Source organism: Delphinapterus leucas, chromosome 18 (genome assembly GCF_059928025.1).
Source record: "Delphinapterus leucas isolate spDelLeu-1000000601 "Yukka" chromosome 18, BTC_Dleu_Yukka2, whole genome shotgun sequence".
NCBI classification, from domain to species: Eukaryota; Metazoa; Chordata; class Mammalia; order Artiodactyla; family Monodontidae; genus Delphinapterus; species Delphinapterus leucas.
In genome coordinates, this window is record NC_143146.1 from 56,299,996 (window position 1) to 56,322,420 (window position 22,425).

At 43.5% G+C, this 22,425-nt stretch overlaps 1 protein-coding gene across 4 annotated transcripts in view; it reads right to left on the reverse strand.

The window, feature by feature from the left end:
* ENOX1 (ecto-NOX disulfide-thiol exchanger 1) overlaps window positions 1-22,425 on the reverse strand; it is a 630,834-nt gene that overhangs the window by 428,845 nt on the left and 179,564 nt on the right. Inside the window, exon 1 of one of the 4 annotated variants that reach the window (XM_089899513.1) lies at window positions 14,639-19,550. The exons of the other annotated variants lie outside the window; for them this stretch is intronic. The gene's annotated coding sequence lies outside the window, so the exon portion shown is untranslated. Of the gene's footprint in view, window positions 1-14,638; window positions 19,551-22,425 lie in introns of those variants that run through there. 4 annotated transcript variants of the gene reach the window in all.

Below are 22,425 nucleotides of genomic sequence, written 5' to 3' on the forward strand. Positions count from 1 at the left end.
TCATGAGGAGGCAGGAAGGAGAAGGGCTGATCTTAGAGACACACAGGAAGTGGGGTGGGGGGCCTGGGTATAAGGGACACAGGTGTGCCCAGCCCAATCCAATCAGGAAGAGTTCCCAGCACGACCCAGGGTTCCTAGTACAGGTTGCCCCTGTAAGCAGCTTTTTTGGCAGCAAAGAGCTGCTTGCAGGAAAGGGGGCTCTGCAGGAGGCCTCTTTTGTCTTGTCACTAACCTTAAACCAGGCACCCCGATGCTCTACTCAACTCCAGCTCCAGCACACCTTTCAAATCTCTTGATCACGTAATACCTTGCCTAACTTGTTGGTTCTTTCCACAGATCAAGGAGGTACAAATGAAGAATAAGTAATTAACATATGATGAGATCTCTTCCCTAGCTTCCCCTTCAGTAACCTCACGAACAAACTGTGTGAACAAGGTAGCATCTAAGGAAAGATCACAAGAAGTCCACAAGCCTGCACAGAGGGGGATGGGGACGACTCTGACCCCCCCATCTCAATGATTAACTGAGGTTACTTCCCTTTTTCTCTTTAAAAACTTTCCCGGCTGAGCAGAATCTTCGGAGGTGGTTTTGTGGGGGGACACTGAGCCCACCATCTCCCCAGATCGCCAGCGTTCTGATTAAAAGCAGCTTTCCTTTCTACCAACATTTGCCTCTCTCTCGAGTACTGATTTTTGAGCGGTGAGCAGCCAGACCTGAGTTCGGAACCCCCCCAGTTCTCCAGGGAAGGCCACCCCCAGCTCAGTCCTACTCCAAACACAAGTCTGAGCCAGAGTCTCTCCCAGGCCCACAGGAGCCTAGACAGCTACACGGGGACCTCCCAGGCCTAACTCAACCAGCACTTCTCTGTGGTCTTGGCACCAGAGGTGGAAACTGGAAAGAGAGGGGCTGAAGGGGAAAAAAACTTTTATATGGTTCTAACTTTATGGAGAACAGCACAAGCTTTCTAATGGTGCCGCTTGGAAGCACATCGATGTAAAGCCCAGGGGACTCAGCTCACAGCCCCTCATCTTTCATAGAATTCCAATCCTGGCACAATCCTTGTATGAGGATTAAATTTATTCAGAACCAATTTTCCAAGAGTTCAAAATATTGCACACAAGTATTTGTTTTTACTAATCTACTAAATCTTTACAAAATTCCTTTTCCTTTGGTTAGAAATGAACAAAGCAGAGTTAATCTCTGCATCTTTTTCAACCATGGAAGCACAACTGAAAGAGAACAGACAATCTACCGCAGGTAATACAGAAAGTTAAGGAGGATCCTCGGAAAAACCGGTCCTGAGGGGAGTAAAAGATCACTAGCACAAGCCCTTGCCCCATGAAGCCCCATAGCCCACGGACAGCCAGCAGAGGCCAGGCCTACCCAGAACCCTCCCTATTCTCAGATACCCATGGAACAGGAGGCAAATTCTGAGGATGTTCAGATTGGGTTTTTCTGATCTCAGTGGGCAGTTGCCACATTTGAATTCAAGTCCTTTAAGAATCCACTCACAAATGCTGAGCGTCTCTGCTTTATCTACAGAGATTTTCAAAACATCTCCTGTCTCTCCCTACTCTTAATAACATCATCCCCCAACATTCACTGTATAACTGTAAAGAAGCAGGACCCATGGGGCCTTCTGGGGATAACCCCTCTCCCCGTCTCCAAAGTACCCAGACAACTGTCTCTGATGCACAATTCCTGAGTTGTTTTACAGATGCTAAAACCCCCACCAAATAGAAGACTTTACCTGATGGCCATGAGCACAGAGGCCCCAGATCTCCTGGAGCCTGAGGACTGATAGTATTAATCCCTGTGATACCGCCCTGCTATCTCACGATCAACCAATCAAAGAACTGTGCACGAACTGATCACACACCCTGCCATGTGACTCTCCTCTCTCACTGTACCTTTAAAAATGCTTTCCTGGGCTTCCCTGGTGGCACAGTGGTTGAGAGTCCGCCTGCCGATGCAGGGGACGCAGGTGCGTGCCCCGGTCCAGGAAGATCCCACATGCCGCAGAGTGGCTGGGCCCGTGAGCCACGGCCGCTGAGCCTGCGCGTCCGGAGCCTGTGCTCCGCAACGGGAGAGGCCACAACAGTGCGAGGCCCGCATACCGAAAAAATAAAAAAATGCTTTCCTGAAACCCATCAAGGAGTTCAGGGGTATTTTGAGTGCTAACTGCCCTGGATGCCTTGTCTGCTGCCTTACAATAAACGCTGTGCTTTCCTTCACCACAACCCGGGGTCAGTAGATTGGAAAGCCAACCCAAGTAACGTAATGAATCTCTAACCGTTCCTCAACAAATAAGTCTGAAAATGGCAGGCACGTTTCGCCTCTGTCCTACCAGGATTTTACAAGGTTGAGAACGATGGATTTCAGTTTGAAATCCATCGTTACAAAACTCTCCTTATCTGGCAAAGGGAAACATCCCAATCACAGTTCTCTGCTGAGCATCATTAGAGGAAGCCAAAGAAAGAGCAGGAGCAGGAAAACGGGTCAAAGAACAACTCTTTAGCTTACCAAAGCACAGGCCACTTTGCCCAACTCACAAAATCAGAGCCTGCTTTATTCGGCTCATCCCCTCATGACCATGTACAGACGAGGAGATTTTTATCACTGCAGTCTCATTCTACAAAATAGGACTCCATTTTCTCATCTTTCTGGATGGCCATGAAATAATGTACATCTTGTAAATAGAGGTTGGTTACTTCAGGGAGGGGGACAGGAATTAATTTCAAACCTATCACATAGTTTCAAGTTATTTCCTGTGAGATTTCATACGGGGTGGGGGGGGGGGCGCCCAGCACTGGAAGCCATAATTTCCATATTTATTGGAAATTGCATCTCAGCCAAAGTGGTACATTGTGTCCTCACAGTGAGACCTCACCCAGAGAAACAGAATTAACTCACCCTATCATCGTAAGGGTCCAGGGTCTTTTTCAGAAAACTGTAATATTTGACCCTCTGATTCAGACACTGTTTCTTTAACTGCACTGCATTTTAGCAGACTGTAATTTAAGGAACTGATTTCTAACCTAATGAACTTCTTTGCCAACTAAACCAAAGAGTTTACATCTGTGTAGTGGATAGGAAGTGATAATAGAACCAAATGGCTACTTTTTTTGAATCAGACATCTCCCAGCCAGATTGCTTAGCTGGGTCTTTATTTATTTATGGCTATATATTTTCTTCTCTAAGGCTGTTTCATAACCTTCTAAAATATACTTTTATATAAAAATATGTATTTTTATATATGTGGAAACTACATGTGCTTATGTATGTGTTTACATGTCTGTACACGTGTGTTTATGTGTGTATGCATGTGTATGTATGTGTGAGTGTATGTGTGTACAGACTGGCATGAATTTAGACTGTGAGGAAACGACTGATAAAGGATGCTGCATATTTCATGTATAACGTATCTGAAGACTGGATTTTACAACCACTGCTGATGGCATTATGCTGTTTTATTAAAATTACATTATGCACATTACGTAATTAATTCACTGAGGCTTCCAGCTCAGAACACAACCCTCCACAAATCTGGATTTTTAGTTTTAGTTTTCTTTTGTTTTAGGAGTATTAACACCTATTTAAGAAGACAGCATGGGGGTGGCATGAACATTAACACATACACCACAAAAAATGTGACACATACAAACTCTTGCACTAAGAGAAAAATTTTGAGAAATTAAGTAAAATTAGTTAATGAGAAAATAAATTGGCTGTTATATAAAAATGTCAAGAACCCAATATTTTCTTAAGGAGATTTGCACTGAAGAGAGTTGACATTAGTCTTAGATCACCAGTACCCGATTTGACTCATTAGCTGAACTGAAATACAAATAAACAGTATTGATTAGGACAGTCGGAATTAGGGACAAGCATTTAACCTTTGGAGTTGACAACAGTACCCTCCCACAGTACATACTATGGTAGATCAGGAGTCTGACCCAGGATGGTTTTTATGTTTTGGGGTGTTTTTTTTTTTTTAATGTCTTTAACAATGCCCTTTGTATCTGTAAGTGATTTATTTAGAAATTTTTCAATGCTGTTTTTATTAAATGCAAGTCTTTCTCTACTGTTATTCTTGTTTTTATTATATAAAAATATATATTTTGGCAGCCTTGCAAAATTAATCTTAAAATATTTCCCCCAAATTATTACATTCCAAGTATATATCCTTGAGAAGGAACAGCTGTTTTATCTCTGAATGGTTGAAATCATGTAATGTTTATGCCGTACTTTAAAATATCATCTAAGGAAAAAAAGTAAATTTCCAGGTTCATCATATCTACTTTCACAGCTCCTCAATTACAGGATATGTATTTTTTTCACTTTTAACATTTTTGAAAATGAGATACATCCTAAAATAATAGCCACATTAAATTTGGATTTACTCTTCATTTTCTCCTAAAACACTATTAAAGCATCTAGCAATCCACAGTGTAACAGACATGAGAAAATACATTATTTTCCACACGCCTACGACTTACTAAGCGTGTAGGCAGGTTCTGCCACATGCTAAATGTAACAGTACTTCTCACACACAGAAATTCCTAGAAGCAGCCTAATACCCCCAATCAATCACCTTTTTGCTTGAAAGAGGGGGAAAAGGTGGCACCAGGAGCCACCAAAAGGAATAGAAAAGTGAAGTACATACTTCTCCCGTACCCTTTTCGGCAAGCAACGTTCATGTGATTCACTTCTGGCCAATGAGAAGAAAGCAGAGAAGTGGCAGTTCCAGGAACGCTTACATTCAACCAACACAGAGAAAAGACTTGGCTGGTGTGACCTCTTTTCTTCCCTTCTTCCTGTCTTACTCTTTAAGGATAATGGTACCAAGGCTCAGAGAGGTTAAAATAACTCACCCCAAACCATGCAGTTGGTAAGTGGCAAAGCCCGAGGCAAATCAGCCTCAGGGCAATAGGCCAATTCCTTAGGAGCTAATTTCTTCCAGCGCTAAATAAAAAGTTACTGGGGTAATATGCACCAGTCAAATCAAATTTCATCATGCAATCCTTTATGTAACTAGCAAAATGTAAAAACAGCACTCTCAGGTAGTTAAAAGCCTGTCCCATTCCCCACCCACTCACCCACCCACACAAAGAGAGCCTCCCCAGAATCACTCATCTATCTTGTTGGAGTAACCCACAGTTACTGCCCCCTAAAATTCTGAAATCAAATAAGCATGGCTGGTGCTCTCTGACTCAAGCAATTGAGATTTTATTATCTAGTATGTAAATCTCTTAACACACATCCCAACTACTTGATTTAGAACACACACACACACACACACACACACACACACACACACACACACACACACACAGAGTCTACAGTAAAATCAAGAAAAACTAAAATAGAGCAACTTTCACTAATTTTACCCCCAGAACACTGATCCTGCCTTGGGCAAAGTAAATAAATCAGTGAAGCTGTAAATACATTATATTTTCATTACAAACAATCATTTTCCCCATGCCTTCATTCAAAAAGTGTTGAACAAATTCTTAAAGACTAGAGATTTGGAGGGATGTCTGACCAGGAAGCCCCACACGCTTTGGACCAGAACTGAGCAGAGCCGGAACTCAATTCTCGGGTCTTTTTGCCTCCAATTCTAGCTTTAGGACCTTAGAAATCCTGAGCCCAAAAAGTGAACCTAGTATAACCCCACGCAAGTGAGAAACTAAATCCAGATGCCAGAGCTCTGTCCAAATTTGCCGAGCACTTGCTCTGAATAAAGTTCTACCCAGAAGGTGATATACTTTAGAATAAAACATGCTCCTGCCCTCAAGGCCCTTGAGTCCCTGTGACCATTGTGTGATTTAAATAATTCAACTGAAATCAGAGACATTATCAGTAACAGAAAAAATTTAAAAAGGAAGTCTCATGTGCCTCTTAAGATATCTCAAATTAAAATGAAGCTTTCCATTTGACAAAACCCTAAAATATATACTAATCAAGATAAATATGACCCGAATGATAATGGCCACAATGATAACATTTATTATTGAGCACTTACTATGTACCAGGCACTACTTCAAATGCTTTCCAACTTCTAATACACAACAAGAGCATTAGATATTATTATCCTAATTCTACAAATGAGTTCACAAAAAAGCTTAGAGAATTACTTCATAACTTGTCCAAATTTACATATGCTAATAACCACTACACATTTCAGCCTCCAATTTCAAAAAATCCTGCCAGTATTCTATAGTTCTTTAAAAACGGATAACAACTCCCGTACACACATGTACACACAGACACGTAGTTTTATCTGTCTCTATAGGTCTGTTTGCTTTGAATATCCCCAAATTTAATCAATATCAGGAAAGAAAGCTAGAAGCTGAGAGAAATACTATCCATACAGAATGGGCCATTTGTGGTTAAAAAAAAAAAAAAGAAAAGAAAGAAAGAAAAAGAAAAAATCAGTAAGATGAAGAAAATGAAGAGTTTAACAAGAAAGTTTCCAACACTTCATACTTTAATTGTGAATTGAAGGAATTATTGAGGAAAAATATTTTTAGAAAAGCATTTAAATTTATCCTGTGGGTGTCACTGACACTAAGGTCATTTCAACACAATGATTTTCAAAGTAATAGAAACAACTTAGGGTGGAAGCACCCAAGAGATGATTACAATAGAATCAACACTGATTTGCTCCAACGTTCCAGGAGATGAAAGTATAGACCTCATCTCCTCAAGATTCTGCTGGGATTGGATGTCTTTACTTCATTAACTGCTCATCCATGATACTATCTGAAAAATGCTGACCCTGCAGCTTTGCGCAGACGACTGCTGTTGCCTCAACAACTCTGTTTACTGGAATATCCATTTTCCTGTCTAATAGAGCCCAGAGTTGGAACTTCCTCCACTTGAGCTGATTTTCTACTGCTTCATTTATGCTACAGCTGTGTTTGTACTAGGCGTGAGATATTTATCTCCATGATCATATACAGTCCAAGGTAAAGAAAAATACAGGTAGAAAATGAAAAGGAAGAGACACTCCTTTCACTGTCTTTCAAAGTAGAACAATTACAATTAGGTAGGGGAAAAAATACCTGTAAAAATGAATTCAAATCATTTTTTTACTTATAAAGGAAAACTGCTGACATAAGCAAACTGATGTAAATTGTGTATGTGTGTCCTGTCTCACTAATGTGCAAGTTTCCCTCCTGGATTATAAGGTTCTTGAGGGCAAGGGTTAGATTCAAGAAACCTCATCTCTTACATGGGATGATGCCAGGGCCTGGGCCGTGGTGTCTGCGTTCCCCACTGTGTCCTCTCTGGTTGTGAAGGAGCTGAGAAGATTTGCTGATGTTCATGGCCAGGTTAGTCACTACAGACCCAGGGCAGCACCCTGCCCACGGGAGGTGCTTACTGAATATGAGTTGGACTCAATGGAAATAATACCAGCATGACCCAGTTACCTCCATTAACAACCAGCTTAGATGAGCTTTGATATTTTCCAAATTGTTCGTTTGTTTTCTCCTTTTAGAATTGTTACTATTTAAAAGTTTAGGCATATGGTAATACTTAGCTGGAAGTAAATATTTAACCCAATCTCTACTAAGTAAAGTCCTTAACATTTTATATACAGTCTGAAGACATACATAAAAATATACATATACATACACACACACATTTGGAATAAAAGCGGGTCTCATCATAGAGTTCTGTTTTCTACGCGGTAGCAGTGAATAGAGATTTACACTTCAGGAGAAGGCAGGCACCTTGCCATTTATCTTCCTTCAGCCCATCAACTTCCCTCTCCCCCTCCACCTCTTCAGTCATGGGTGCCTTCATATTCAGAACTTCACAGCTGCTCACTGTGCTCTCTCGTTCCATTCCCATTGCAAAGCTGTCATGTTGTTTGTCAAGTCTGAAAGTCTCTTTCCTACTTTTCATTGGAGACACTGATTAATTCGATAAAAATAGAATCCCAAACTGTCATAGCTCTTTCAGTCATCTTAATTCATTGTAATTGGTTTTTAAATATTCAGTTCCTGATTTCTCATAAAGCTGAGGGCATCACACATGCGTGAGCTGTCGTTATTTCTTAATACTAGCAGTGGTAATAGTAAGGTACCCGTCCATTCTTCCCTGTTGTCTGTATGCTTGCAACCCTGATTAGTATGTGTGAGGCTGATAAATAACTGATTTGATTTTATAGTGAGTGACATATTTTGAAATCTGCAAAGCATCTTATGCTGGGAATTTAAGCCAACCCTTTCTTTTCCCGAGATAGCTCTGGGCGCTCCTGCAAGAATAAGTTGGAGCAGATCTTGACTTTCCTATTAGCGTCTCACAATTTATGAGCTTTTGACAGCCATGAGATGATTTTTAAAGGATGATTTCAATTCCCCAATGCACCTAGATAACTAGAAAAATAACAGACAATAAATGAGTGCTTTAAAGAAGGAATTTAAGAACTTAAAGCTTCACCCAAGCTGAAAGTAATCAACAAAACTTTATAATGGTCCTGAACCGACTTCAATATTCCCTTGACATTATTAAAGGGATGTATCAGCTTTGAATAACTTACTCCATTCAGGCTCCACAACCATCCTGTGATGCAATAGTCATTATCTACAGTTGTTACATGAGGAGATTTGAGGCACCGATATTTTAGGCAAATTACAGAATTAGGAATTGGCAGAAGCCAGCTGAAGTTCAATCCAGATCCAGCTGCATTCAAGTCTAGATCCAGCCACATTCACAGCCCTCACCAACCCCCAGGAAGAACGTGAGTCCTTGAACTTCCTGATATTTACAGCACCGTGTGGGTCCTTATATCAAGTTTAAACCTAAAAAAATTCAAAGTTCATTTATTTCATGGATTATCCAAGACTTTGGGGTTCAATTTATCACTGGCTACCTACTGAGTAGGAAATGACAGGGCTACAATTTTCAACCATGATCATAAGTAAAGATTTAACATATTGGGGGAGTTATTTGAAAAATCAAGTATAAAGAAACTTGTACCTCAAATAATAATTTTCCCAGTAGAATTCGCCTAGCAAGTTTATCGTGGAAATCAAAGAAAAGTGTGTATTGTTCTAAGTAAAACTCTTTAGGTAAGTTTCTATCAGTATCATCCAGTGTCAAAGTGTTAAATTCTTACTTTTGTTACTCCTGTAACCAAAGCTGATCAAACAATCAATCACACGCCTTCTGCAGCTCCAGGTAAACCACTTTTAATTAAAATATCCTTCAATTACCAACTCATTACAAATTCTGAACTCCATGGTAATTGAGAATTTAAGCAACAAGTTTGGCTGAATCACCATCCAAAACTACTGAGTGTAACTCAGTAAGTGAAGAGAATTAGAAATGAATTTTTTTCCTAAAGAGAATTCAGATTATATCAACTCACTGGTACAATTCCGTGTATTTAAAGACAAACACCTTTGATAGGTCATTATTAGGAATTTAGCTAATTATGCATTAGTTTCTATTGGGAAGCTTTACTACATGTCTTGTGATGGCATTTATGCCAGACTATCTTTACAAGGATGTCTGTAAATTAAACAGCCTGGAAGGATGAAGACGGCATCTCCCTCCAGGACAGAGGACAGATTGGTTACCTGACCAGGATAATAAAGGCTGAGTACATTTGCCAGCAGCTCTTTATAAGACTGGTGGCTTCCCTTTGTGACCACCTGCAGGGGTGGGATAGGGAGGGTGGGAGGGAGACGCAAGAGGGAAGAGATATGGGAACATATGTATACATATAACTGATTCACTTTCTTATACAGCAGAAACTAACACACCATTGTAAAGCAATTATACTCTAATAAAGATGTAAAAAATAAATAATTTAAAAAAAAAAGACTGGTGGCTTCCTAAACTCTGCCTTCCTCAGCTGTGACACAGACCCACCAGGTGTGAAGTACCCACCTGGCGTCACTCAGTGTTGCCCCCCTGGGAACTGGGGGACAAGGGAAACTGACGCAAGCAGGAAGCTCGCGCCGCGGAAGCTTGCGCCGCAGGCTGTGCCATGTGGAATAGAATCCTTTGTGTCTGACCCAGGAGTTTTGTGTCTTTTTCCAACATGCATGGAACTGTGGCAGGCTCACTTATTAGCTCACAGGCAGGGTAAAATCTCAGAACCTTCACTGCTCTTGACAGTTATGTGTGATTGATTAAGTATTTGCAGAGGCTCACCAACTCCAAGGGAAGTCTTTGCACCTCCCTCTGAAGCCTGAAACTCACAGCCATCACCTGCGCTCACACAATCACGGCAAACCCACTACAGAAAACCACCTTCCTACAAGACCTGGCCACCTGATAGCTACTAAAATGAGGGGCGACGGGAACAAGTGGAGGAGGCTTGTCCACTGCCGGGTTATTAGCGCCATCGTGACCATGGACCTATACGCCCCAAACAAGATATCCTTCTTACTCCCTGATTGATTACATGCTTTCCCAGGCTGACCTGTAAATCCCTGCCATCAATCAGTCTCATGGGAAGAAAATCTCGTATCTTGCTCCCTCTCTTCAGGCTACCCCAAGGGTGATGCAAGCCAGACAGGTTTTGAGGCACTGAGGTGCCCCAACTTGCTTCCTTTTCCCCACCTTGCTGGTCAGGCGCATGGACAGTAATAACCAATATTTACAGAGCACTTCTCAATAATCATTTGATCCTTCTCCCACCTGGAGATGCAGACAATTTGTAGGCTCTCTTCACAGAAGCTCAGCGAATCCAAGGGGCTTCGCCCAAACCCACAACTGGAAACTGATGAAACGGACACGTCAGCTCGGGGCTTCCAACTCTTTCTTCTGTAACCGTTCCACCCTGTACGCCACGAAACCCGGAAGCCCAGCAAATGGCTCACCCAGGAGCTCAGAACGCGGCTCCTCGGCCTGCGCCTCACAGGGAACGCCCACGGGCGGCGTGGTTCTGCATCCTCCCAGCACAGACAGCACCTCCCACGTCTCCCCCGCCCCGGGAGGAGGGCTGCGCCTGCGCACAGTGCCGTCTGGCCCAGGTTCCGGAAGCGGAAACCCAGGGGTCCAATCAACCACCCCCCAACACACCTGCACAGAAACTGAGGCTGTGCCCTCCGGACCCCACTCTGGCCCTCTCATTCGCTCCTTCACCCACTCTCTGAGTGGCCCCATGAGAGGCAGGGGAGTACACTGGTTAGGGAGCAGGGTCTAGAGCTAGACGACATGGGATTTTTAACCCTGGCTCAATCACTTATTAGTTGTAAGATCTTAGGCGACTTATTTAACCTCTTTGTGCCTTAGTTTCATTATCTGTATAATAGGGATAATAACAGTACCTCTATTACAGGGTTGAGGTACAGATTGCATGAATTAAATAAAGTACTCCAAACAGGCCTACACTCAATAAATGTTATCTGTCACCACCACTCCAGCTGCTATGAGTCCCCACTGGACACACTGATCCCATTTTGGTTAGCACCCCAATTTCTCACCGTCAGGCCTGGGCCTGAATTCAGGTGAACTTCTCCAAGTTCCCCACACCCAACCCTACAAACCCCTACAAAACAGCAATCTAGCCTCGCCCACTCTGCCATCAGAAACAAAACTGTCAAAGAGAGTGCGATGAGCTCCAGAACTCTTTCTTACTGAATGAATAAATGTGTTGGGAAGACTCTGTCCTTCACAATATATATTCTGGGAATACAGTGTTCTGGGCTGGAGCATCCTCTCTACCTGCTCTGTGAGTAAATCCACATTCTAGGCAGAATAATGACCCCTTTCCCCTCCCGCACCCAAGATGTCCACATCCTTTTCCCGGAACCTGTGACTACGTTACCTTACCTGGCAAAAAGGACTTTACCGATAGGAGTAACAAGGACATTGAGATGGCAGATTTTCCTAGATTATCCAAGTAAACCCAATCTAATCAGGAGTCCTTAAAAGCAGAGAAACTTCCCCAGCTGTAGTGAATCAGAGAGATGGCAGTCAGAAAGATTCAGATCATTGCTGGCTTTGAACATCTTGAAAGGGGCTACAAACCAAGGAATGTGCGTGGTCTCTGGAAGCTGAAAAAGGCAAGAAAATGGACTTCCTCTGGAGCCTCCAGAGAGGAACGCAGCCCTGCTAACGGTCTGATGTTAAACCAGTGAGACCTGTGCTGGACTTCTAATCTCTAGAACTTTAAGATAATAAATCTGTACTGTTTAAGTCGCTAGGTTTGTGGTAACGTCTTATTGCAACAATAGAAAACTAACAGAGTCCCTCCCTCTGGATTCTCCTACTAGGGAAAGACCACAAGCCAGTATCTGGGCACTATGCCGTGGAATTAAGCAACAGAAAACCACATACTTCCTCACTAATTCATTCTTTCATTGAGTCACTCAATGAACTTCTGAAGCACCTGCCATATGCCAGGCACTGTTCTATGTGCTCCAGAACACAACAGTAGAACAGAGAGAAACAGTTGGCTTCTGTTCCATGGAGCTTACGTCCCAGAGGTAAGAGAGAGAGACAGTAAACAGGCCAATCAAGAAATAAAACAATTTCAAACAGCGATAGGTGCTGTGAAGAAAATAAAACAAAATGAAGAGATAGAGAACGCTGGGGAAGAGCCAGGGGAAGGAAACCCCAGACTGGGTGGGAGGAAGGCTCTCTAAGAAATGACATTCGAGCTGAAATCAAAAAGGTACAAGGAGTCAGCAAGGCAAAGATCCAAGTCAGATCCTGAGCTGCTAACCCATGGCTGACCGAGGCAGGCTTACTGAGAAGGTAAAAGATGAAGTAGCCACTCTGAGAAACTGACGCAACTTCTTGCTCCAAAGAAAAGGACTCCGTGTGAATGGCTTCGCTCATTTTCCTGTCCTCACTCTTCACAAGCATGACTTCTAAGGCTTTATTTTTTTAACATACTTTATGAGCAGTGTAAAGGCAGCATTACCCCCAGAGTCCCTGATATCACTCAGTGCTCTCCTTATCTGAATATGGATGCGGTTAGATTCCTGGGACGGCTGGACTGCTCTCGTTGTCGTTGTGATGGATTTCCCTGTGGCTGGCTGTTTCCTCTATCAGTGACACTGGCTCCAGGACCAAATCCATTGCTCAGGTTCAGACCCAGATGGAGAGCCAGAGCCCATGCTGACGCAGCTGGCTCCCCTGCACACTTAATGAGGAGAAAAATATCAAAGTCTCTAGATGGTGAGTAAATGGGTAAACTTCTCTCTCCTGTCTTATCAGGTAGGAATGACCGTCTGTGCCATCCAAATCACACATACACACAACAAGCCACTCGATTTATCTATTATTGGTAAATGGTATCTTGCTCTGACATCTATGGTAAAATAGTGAAAGCCACTCCAATTTTGATGAAGACTGTCGTAGCGTCATTAATTATTTCTCACAATTGCTCCTTTCATAGGTTCTTTATGAAGGTCAAGCTAGAATGGCCAAGCAATCTGTCTCAAGCCAGCGTTCCCAGACGTACACAAACAATCCCGAGCAGCGCGAGCCACCTTGTACACCTGCTAAGACTCTCTCCCACGTATACTCGGCCATGTGAGAAAGTTACAAAGGCGAGATATGCAAAACGATTCCAGTTCTAGAGCTATGCTACCCATTTTTGTTGTTTTATACGCTAACACAAGAGACTTACATATAGACTTCATATTGAGTGGAAAGCCTTTTGTGTTGGGGAGTTGGGGTGCAGGGTTAACACTTCACAATGATAATTCACTGACCCTGAGGATGGTGCTCAGATTTTAGAGCCAGAATATGAGTCTGATTTCCAACCCCACCATATAACAACCGTACGACCTTGAACAGGGCGCACCTCTGACCAAGCATCAATCCTTTCTTCTCTATAGATTGAAGTCGAAAGAAACGCCCTTTCACCTGTTTCAGAGGGTTCTCACAATTCCAAAATGAGATGTACTTTGTGAACTAAACGTAAGTGTAAACGCAAAGTCCCCCCCACCCCCCACCCAGCCTCCTCACTCATGGTGCTACAAATATGTTGCGTTTAAGGCAAAAGCCCAGGTCCCGGTTCTCCGTACTCCACCCAGGATTCCTCTCCTCAGTGACTCCCTATGAGATGCCCTGGTGCTTGTGGGTGTGGCTGTTCCCGCACCTGAGAGCATTCCTCTCCTCTTCGCTGTGCTTTTCGTGGGCTCCACTGACCACTGTTACTCTGCCACCCACAAGTCACCATCGACCCCCCCTCAACAACATTCTCTGGACAAATAAGTTCCTCTAGAACGCCAACCTCCAGGCCCGGCCATCAGGGAAACCATTTCCACTCTCGGGCCTTGCTCTTTCAAAAAGGCACCGCCAAGAAGAAGTCGTTAGGCACTGAGACCAGTTCTTTGCAGGAACTGGAAAACTTTATCTTTAAGGGCCAGATAATAAATATTTTAGGCTTCAAAGGCTTAAGTAATGTATCTCTGTAACACGTTCTTCTTTGCTTTGTTTTTACAATGCTTTAAAACCCGAAAAACAATTCTTAGCCTTTCATCCTTACGAAAACAGTCACAGGCTGGATTTGTCCCGAGGGCCGGAGTTTGCCAACCCACGCCGTATGCCACAGTCTCGTTCATGCCAGAGCATACTTGTTTGTGTGTGTGTGTGAGCAGGTGTCTTCTGTTGGTAAGGGGAGTTGAGGGGAAGCTAGTTAAGTCAGGAGAGGTACCTGGAGCCTCTGTTCCCTTGGACATCCAGGCTGTCGCTCAGTCTGGTCCCACGGGCAGATTTCTTCCCACGTGGCTTTCTCTCAGTCCAGCCTCTTTCGGGGAATCCTAAGCCATGGGAGAGATCAGTCCATGTCTGAGCTCCAGAAGTAAGCCAGGCTCAAGTCCTCACCCTGAGGGCTCCTGAGTGGTATGTAAATCAAGCATGTGGCTTCCATGCCCCCCGAACATTCCGTGACAGAAGGCCGCTCTGCCCACAGCACATGGATGGAACCTGGTGGCTACAGTGACTTATGATACCATCCAGCTTGGTGAAAATGCATCACGGAGCCACCCAAAATAGTTTAGACATTTATAATCTGCTATGCTTCCTACCAAAAAAGAAGAGGAGGGCAAGAGGAAGACTGCAGAATATTTCGCTTGGATGTCATTATTACCACAAAATCATTATTACCACAAAATCACTATTACCACAAAATATATCACATTTATCAAACACTGTCACATAATCCAAAAGCAAAAGTACGATTCCCCACCATTCACAGTTTCTAAAGGAGAGAGAGTAGATTTGGTCTTCCTTTGGATGTTTTCTCCTCTTCAGAGAAAACTTAATTTCAGTTCTTCTTGATTCTCACATATATGCTGTGAGTTAAGGCCTCCCCAAATGCAGAGGGTGCCCATCTGCAAATTAGTACGTGACGCCACCTTGGCCCACAAAGGAGCTAGAAAATGGGGCCCCTTCGGCTCTGTGTCTCAGCAGAGTTTGGTTACTGAAGGTGCCTCTGTCGGGGGATGAGTGGGGGGGTGGGGTGGAAGGCACCTGTTACCCTGGCAGATCCAGCTGTGCCCAAGGACACCCGTGTGTGTGAGCAGAGCCAAAATGGCTTCTCACCCCGACTTATGTCCTTGCCAGGCTGCACGACAACACACAGAGGCCCTGACTTGGTCCGCGAGTCAACGTCTGCAGGCCGGATGAATCTAGCCCATTTTATGCAACTACTAGCACTATGCTGACACAGAAGCCGGTCATAATATTTATGGCGTTGACTATGCTGGTGCTGGCGCCATCACCAACTTGTCAGCTGGAGAGCCTTTGCTCGTTATCACTTAAGGAGGGCTGATTTTGAGAGGGATGGAGACATCTCAGAGACAGAGAGGGTAAAGCCGTCCACGGTGTGGGTAAGTTGCAGGAGGAGGGTGACTAATAGCCATGAAGATGAGCACAAAGAGAAGGGTAACTAGTAGAACAGAGCCGACAGCTGAAGCTGAGGATGGAAGCCTGATGCTGAACGCCTGGAGGTTTAAACTGAAAGAGGACTTTCTTCAATAGTGGGAAGGAAGGTTTGGGAAACCTTGTTTGCACTGATGAAAGAGGTACACAGCTGAGAAGCCAGGAGGCCGGTGATGAGGTTTCAGTCTCCCAGAGGGGAAAGAATAGACACAGGTGGGGGCCTGGTGATGTGTGAGGAGGAAAATCTGAAGCTGCCTGGAAGCTGCCGGGTCAGAACCAGCGATAGGTTGGAAGCGGGAAGAGGGAAGGGTGTGGTGGAGTCAGGGCTGACTGGAGTTCCTGGCCCAGGAAACGACTGATGGCTGTGTTTTGGTTGCCAAGACAACAGGCCTAAATGGCAGCCGGAGAGGCCTCAGAGTCTCTCTCTGGGATCCTCCTGCCGTGGGTCATGCTGTACAGACCTGATGTTCTTCCATTAAACGTACAATATGTACTCTTGTTGCGTGAGGTGTGTGTATCACCTGAAAGGACTCTCCCTCCCCGTCGTATCAGGATGCTGTGGGCTGCAATCATGCTTCAGAAACATATATTTTTCAGCATTGTTAGGGGAAACAAACATCTGTGACAACTAATCTGAACCCATTCATAGGAAAGATAAATACAAGCATTCTAACCTGTAGCATTATATGGAAGATTTTTAAACAATACAAGCATTCTAACCTGTAGCATTATATGGAACTTTTTTAAACACGGAGAACGTTACAGCAGAGCTCTACCTTTCCAGCGGAGAATGTACTCCGTATCTTCCTCTGGAAACTAAAGATACTACATATAAATTTGAAATCATATATCTCTTCAAAGCATTAATTTTTAACAAGGCCAAAATTGCTAACAACCAGGGAAAGTACCGATTGATAAATTATGTGCTCGGTACATAGTATACATTGTGAATTTGCATGCATATTAAATGCAAATGACTAGAAGAGCATAACACTAAGGCTTCAAATTTATATGTGCAAAAGACAGTAAATCCTAACATTAGAGTTCTTCCCAGAAAACATTAACTCCCCACATCCCATGCAATGGCTGCACAGTCAGGGGAGTGGTCTCAGTACAGAGTTCAGGAAGAGTATAAAACTTGTATCACCCATGCCACCCACTCACCAGACAGAGCAGACAAGACCGTCTGCATCCCGTGTGACAGAAGTAAGGTGCTGGTGCTGCCCAGCTTTTCAAAGTTTTCTTTTTCTCTTTTTTTTTCATAATTTGACAGGAAAAAAGGTACCACCAAAACTGCCACTTTTGAATCACTAAGAAAATCTTTCTTCATTGTAAAGATTTCAACATTGAGGAAACGGGACAAAACACAGCTAACTTTGCTCTTCCACCAAAGTAAAAATCAGAGGTATGTGATGTCAACTTGGTAGGCTTTGGTGCCCAGTTATTTGGTCCAACACAAGTCTAGCTGTTGCTGTAAAGGTATTTTTGTAGATATAATTCACAGTATCCCTCAGTTAACTTTAGGTGAAGGTGAGTACCCTGGATAATCTGAGTGGGCCTCATATAATCAAGTTGAAGGCCTTAGGAGCAAAGACTGAGTTTCCAGGAGAAAAAAGAATTCTGCCTGAAAACTGTAACATAGAAATCCTGCCTAGGGCTTCCCTGGTGGCACAGGGGTTAAGAAGCCGCCTGCCAATGCAGGGGACACGGGTTTGAGCCCTGGTCTGGGAAGATCCCACATGCCGCGGAGCAACTAAGCCCGTGTGCCACAACTACTGAGCCTGCACTCTAGAACCCATGAGCCACAACTACTGAGCCCGTGTGCCACAACTACTGAAGCCCGTGGGCCTAGAGCCTGTGCTCCCCAACATGAGAAGCCACTGCAATGAGAAGCCCGCGCACCGCAACGAAGAGTAGCCCCTGCTCGCCGCAACTAGAGAAAGTCCGCGTGCAGCAACGAAGACCCACTGCAGCCAAGAATAGAATAAATAAAATAAATTAATTTTTTAAAAAGCCAAGAATAGAGTAAATAAAATAAATTAATTAAAAAAAAAGAAATCCTGCCTAAGTTTCCAGCCTGCTGACTTGCCCTACAGATTCCAGATTCAAGGCTACGACATCAACTCCTGCCTGCTGGCCACCCCTATGAGTTTCAGACTTGCCAGCTCCCACAGTTATGTGAACCAATTACTTAAAATAAATATGCTATATGTACATACACACAGGCATAGATGCGTGCATATCTATTGATTCTGTTTCTCTGCAAAACCCTGACTGATACAAGACTCAAAGGGATTTCCCACTTAGAACAAAGCGTTCAGTATTATAATCCATCCTGGTGGTTCGGTGAGTGCTGCTTGATTTTGATTACAATGTAAAAATTAATGTATTCTCTTTTTAAAATTTTTTATTGGGAGACATATAACATTATGTTAGTTTCGGATGTACAACATAATGATTCAATATACGAATATATTGCAAAACGATCACCATAAGAAGTCTGGTTAACATCCATCATCACACATAGCTTTTCTTGGGACAACAACTTTTAAGATCTACTCTCTTAGCAATGTTCAAATGTACAATACACTGTTATTAACTAGAGTTACCATGTTCTACACTACATCCCCACGACTTATTTATTTTATAACTAGAAGTCTGTACCTTTTGACCACTTTCACTCATTTTGTTAAAATAGCTCCACCACTATGGCGTACAGGACTTTCTTGAAAATTTCCTTCCTGATACTCATTTAAAGACTTCTCACTCTAAGAGGCTGACTCTAAGAAGAAGAATGGGGAACTATATTTGTAAAAGAGGCTCATGAAAATCTTTCTGGTGGCTGAACATCTGCTCAGCAAGGCTGCTTTGGGGGCTCGCCTTGCTGTATCTATATTGTGAATTCTCTGTGGATGCTAAGTCTTGGGGGATGGAACTGTCCCCTCATTTATGGCCTAAAAGCACAAGTCATACGATCAGCTCTAATGAAGCAAATATCCCCGTCAAGTTCAGATCAATTTCACGGGTTTAATGCCACTCTGACTGCTCCTTCTCTGTCTCCTTTCCTCCCTTGGCCTCAAAAGGCAGCTTACTGTGTGTGCTCTCCAGCCTCGGCTCTTCCCATCTCCTCTGTGAGACATGGAATGCTTATCCCCACACCCGGATCCAATTACTGTGTGTGCGCAGCCCATCCCGGGCCTGTGCTCCCTTCCCGACAGCTAACTCTTTTCACACCCCTTTATTTATTGCCGACTGTAGGATCTCCCGGGAGTGGGAGGAATGAGGGAAAGGGTCGTAGCACGTCCAAAGGAGAACCGACCAAATTTTCTATCTTTTGCAAACTGTTCCATTGCCACGGTTCCATGACCTGTAAGCTGGGAAGAGAACTGATCTATTCTAGAAGGCATCTGGACATCTGCTGTATATAATCTTTTGGATACGCCCTCTTTTTTTTTCGGACCAGTAGGGATGGGAGGAGTTCTCCGAGGCAGCCCCCCAGCCTTGACTGAAAGTTCTCAGTAAGCTCTCCTCATCTTCCGTCTTCTCTATCAGTCCTGTCACCAAGGCCAATCTCTTCTCCTTCTCCCTTCCTCACTGCAGCTCTTCTCACTATGTGCCTGCCCTCTCCCTCTTCTGAGTTACTGTATAACCCACAGCAAGAATCACCTCCCCCAATATACACTACCAAATGTAAAATAGATAGTGGGAAGCAGCTGCATAGCACAGGGAGATCAGCTCGGTGCTTTTTGACCACCTAGAAGGGTGGGATAGGGAGGGTGGGAGGGAGGGAGACGCAAGAGGGAGGAGATATGGGGATATATGTATACATATAGTTGATTCACTTTGTTATACAGCAGAAACTGACACACCATTGTAAAGCAATTATACTCCAATAAAGATGTTAAAAAAAAAGAAAATTACCTCCCCCAAATGTCACTTTGATCAATCATGTGACATGTTGCCAAGTGTTCCAAATGTTTCTTCTGAAATTAAATTTTAGCCCCGGATCTCAAGTCCACCAGCTGACTCCCTGCTTTCCCCTCACTCTCCTCCTTTCTAGCTGTGCCCCCAGCTCACAGGCCCCACCCCTGTGCCCTGCCCCCTCTCTGCTCTCCAGAAGGCGGGGCTAACCCTTCTCTCTTAAGACCCCTCCCCTAATACGTTCCTGCTCTCCTCTGAATCTCTACTCTGAAGGAATTCCCTTAACATTAAAAAATAACCCCTGTTTTTCACAGGGAAAATTCAAGAGGTGATGGGGCTTCTGGATCCCACATCCCAAATAACTAACTCACTATGGTTTTCCACCATTCCTGATTCAGATCCTGAGGTTCGGGCTCACGTACAGCTCACATCCAGGAAATCCTGGGGCAAAAAGTAACTACCTGAGTAATAACTTGCTTGGTTTCATCTGAAAGCACCCCTATTTGTTCTGTCCTCGGAACAAAGTCGCAAATGAGAAACCTCCCCCGAATTTAACCTTTCCTCTCGGCAAATTCTCTTAGACACGGAAACTAATCTACACAAGTATTATTAGGCATGCGTATCAGAATATATTTCCCATTGTGGTTTGTGCACATGTTACATACAGTTATGGATGTATTTTTGGAAAATTGCTTTTTTAATATTTAATAGCCATTAAACGGGTAAAATAATACTCTGCTCCTTATGGAACAGTGAAAAGTCATCCTAGCACTTTTTGCAAGTATTTGCAATTGTGATCAGTAATGCAGGCAGAGAGAATGCCAATGGTTCTCAATCATCACTGGTAAAAATGTAAATTCTTTAAAATTAAGACTCTGAAGTTCACCTGCATTAATCCACTGCTAATGCAAGCTGGGACTATTTTCTAGGATTCTGAGTGGCTTAACATCATCAAGACACGTCACAAGCTCCATCCAAATTATTCAGTACATACCATGCATTATTCTGAACCTCTCAGAAGATGAAACAAGGAGAGGCAATGAGAGTGTCTGAAGAACAAAAGGAAAAATGAAGCACAGAGACCTCAGGCTAAAAGTATAAAACCCTTGAGAGGGTTTTAAGGACATTTTAGAGGCCTGAAAAATGAGAACAAATCAGCAGGCCCATTAACTCAGCAGCGGATTAAAGCACCATTGTTTCCAATTTCAGCCTTGAATATGGAGGGCACCAAATGGACCACGTTCTGCTTCCCCTCTGTAGGGAGAGCGAGAACTCACCGCTCTGTATTCTTAACTGCCTTTCTTCTTTTCCAGCTTAAAAATTTAGTGAAAGAGTGACTATCCATTTCCTAACTCTTCTCCTAAAACATTATTACTAACTTCCCTAGGACCACGTTAAAGGGACAGCAAGAAAATAAACAATCGGAGATTCAAAACACAAGTTCTATTCCCCATTAATTTCAACTTCTCTTCTTCCTTTTAGAAAAAGATGAAGTTTACTATCTTCAGATGTATTGTTCTTTACCTTCATACTTGAGACAAAATGGTAAAACACGGCATGTGGTTAATCCACAAACTGAAGAGCCTCTGAATTTAAGAAGTGGGCCATATTCCACAATTACATATATTTTATTGTCTCGCCTCATGGAAACGGGGTTCAATGCAGCTCCTTCCAATCCCTGGATGAAGTAAAAGGTCTGGAAGATCTAATATGACCGCACGAGAGATATTCCTTGAGAATCAATTTGTATTTACGCCAATTTGTTCGTAACACAGTCTCACCTGTTAAGTAGTGCCAGGCCCGCGGGTTAACTGCTTACAACCTTTTAAGTCATCATTTGGGACTCTGCTTCCACATCTAGAAATCAGCGCATCCCAGCCGGTAGGTCTCAGCACACCGCTGTGCTGTGACTTGGTTCCAGGTTTGCTATGAGGTCCTGACACCCCTCAGCCTCAGAGAAGAAGGTGGGGCCCCGTGCAGCTGGAGAGGTCACAGCTGGCCATCAGCTTCCCCAGAGTCCAAAGGCATAGTCCCCACTGCTCTGCTGAGAAGCACTGCATGTCCAGCGACACCCATGTTAACAGGCCGCTGCAGAAGGCACCATTGCCCTTCCGGAGAAGCCGTCCATGCAGCTGGGGGAGGCATTTGCATTCCAGACGTGCAAGGTACAGCTGGCTGAAGGTGGGCCTCTAGTAAGTTGGGGAGGGGGAACTGGTGGGCAAAGCTCTTGGTATCAGCTCCCCAAATTCTCTCTTTATGGGTTTCAGAAACTTCTTTCCACTGGGGGCGAATGTGCCCTTTCACTGGCATCCAAGCTACCTATGGGGTGACTGCTCTGACAATGAACACGCATTTTACCAATTAGGGGTCCCGTCATCATTTTTAATTACTTCACAGAAAAAAAATTCAAAGGGCAGTATCGGAGTATTGCATTTATAGAGCAAAGAAAATGATGAAAGCTGTTGGATTTTTTAAACATAATTTTAACTGCTGTAAAATTTGGAATAGTGGTGAAACAGCTTGCATATTTCTTAATCGATGCTTGTGTAGTATCTGACAGGGACTAATATGAATTCCAAGAGGAGAATCACTGACATCTTGATCAAGAATTCTATTTAGCTATTTAGGCAAATAGCA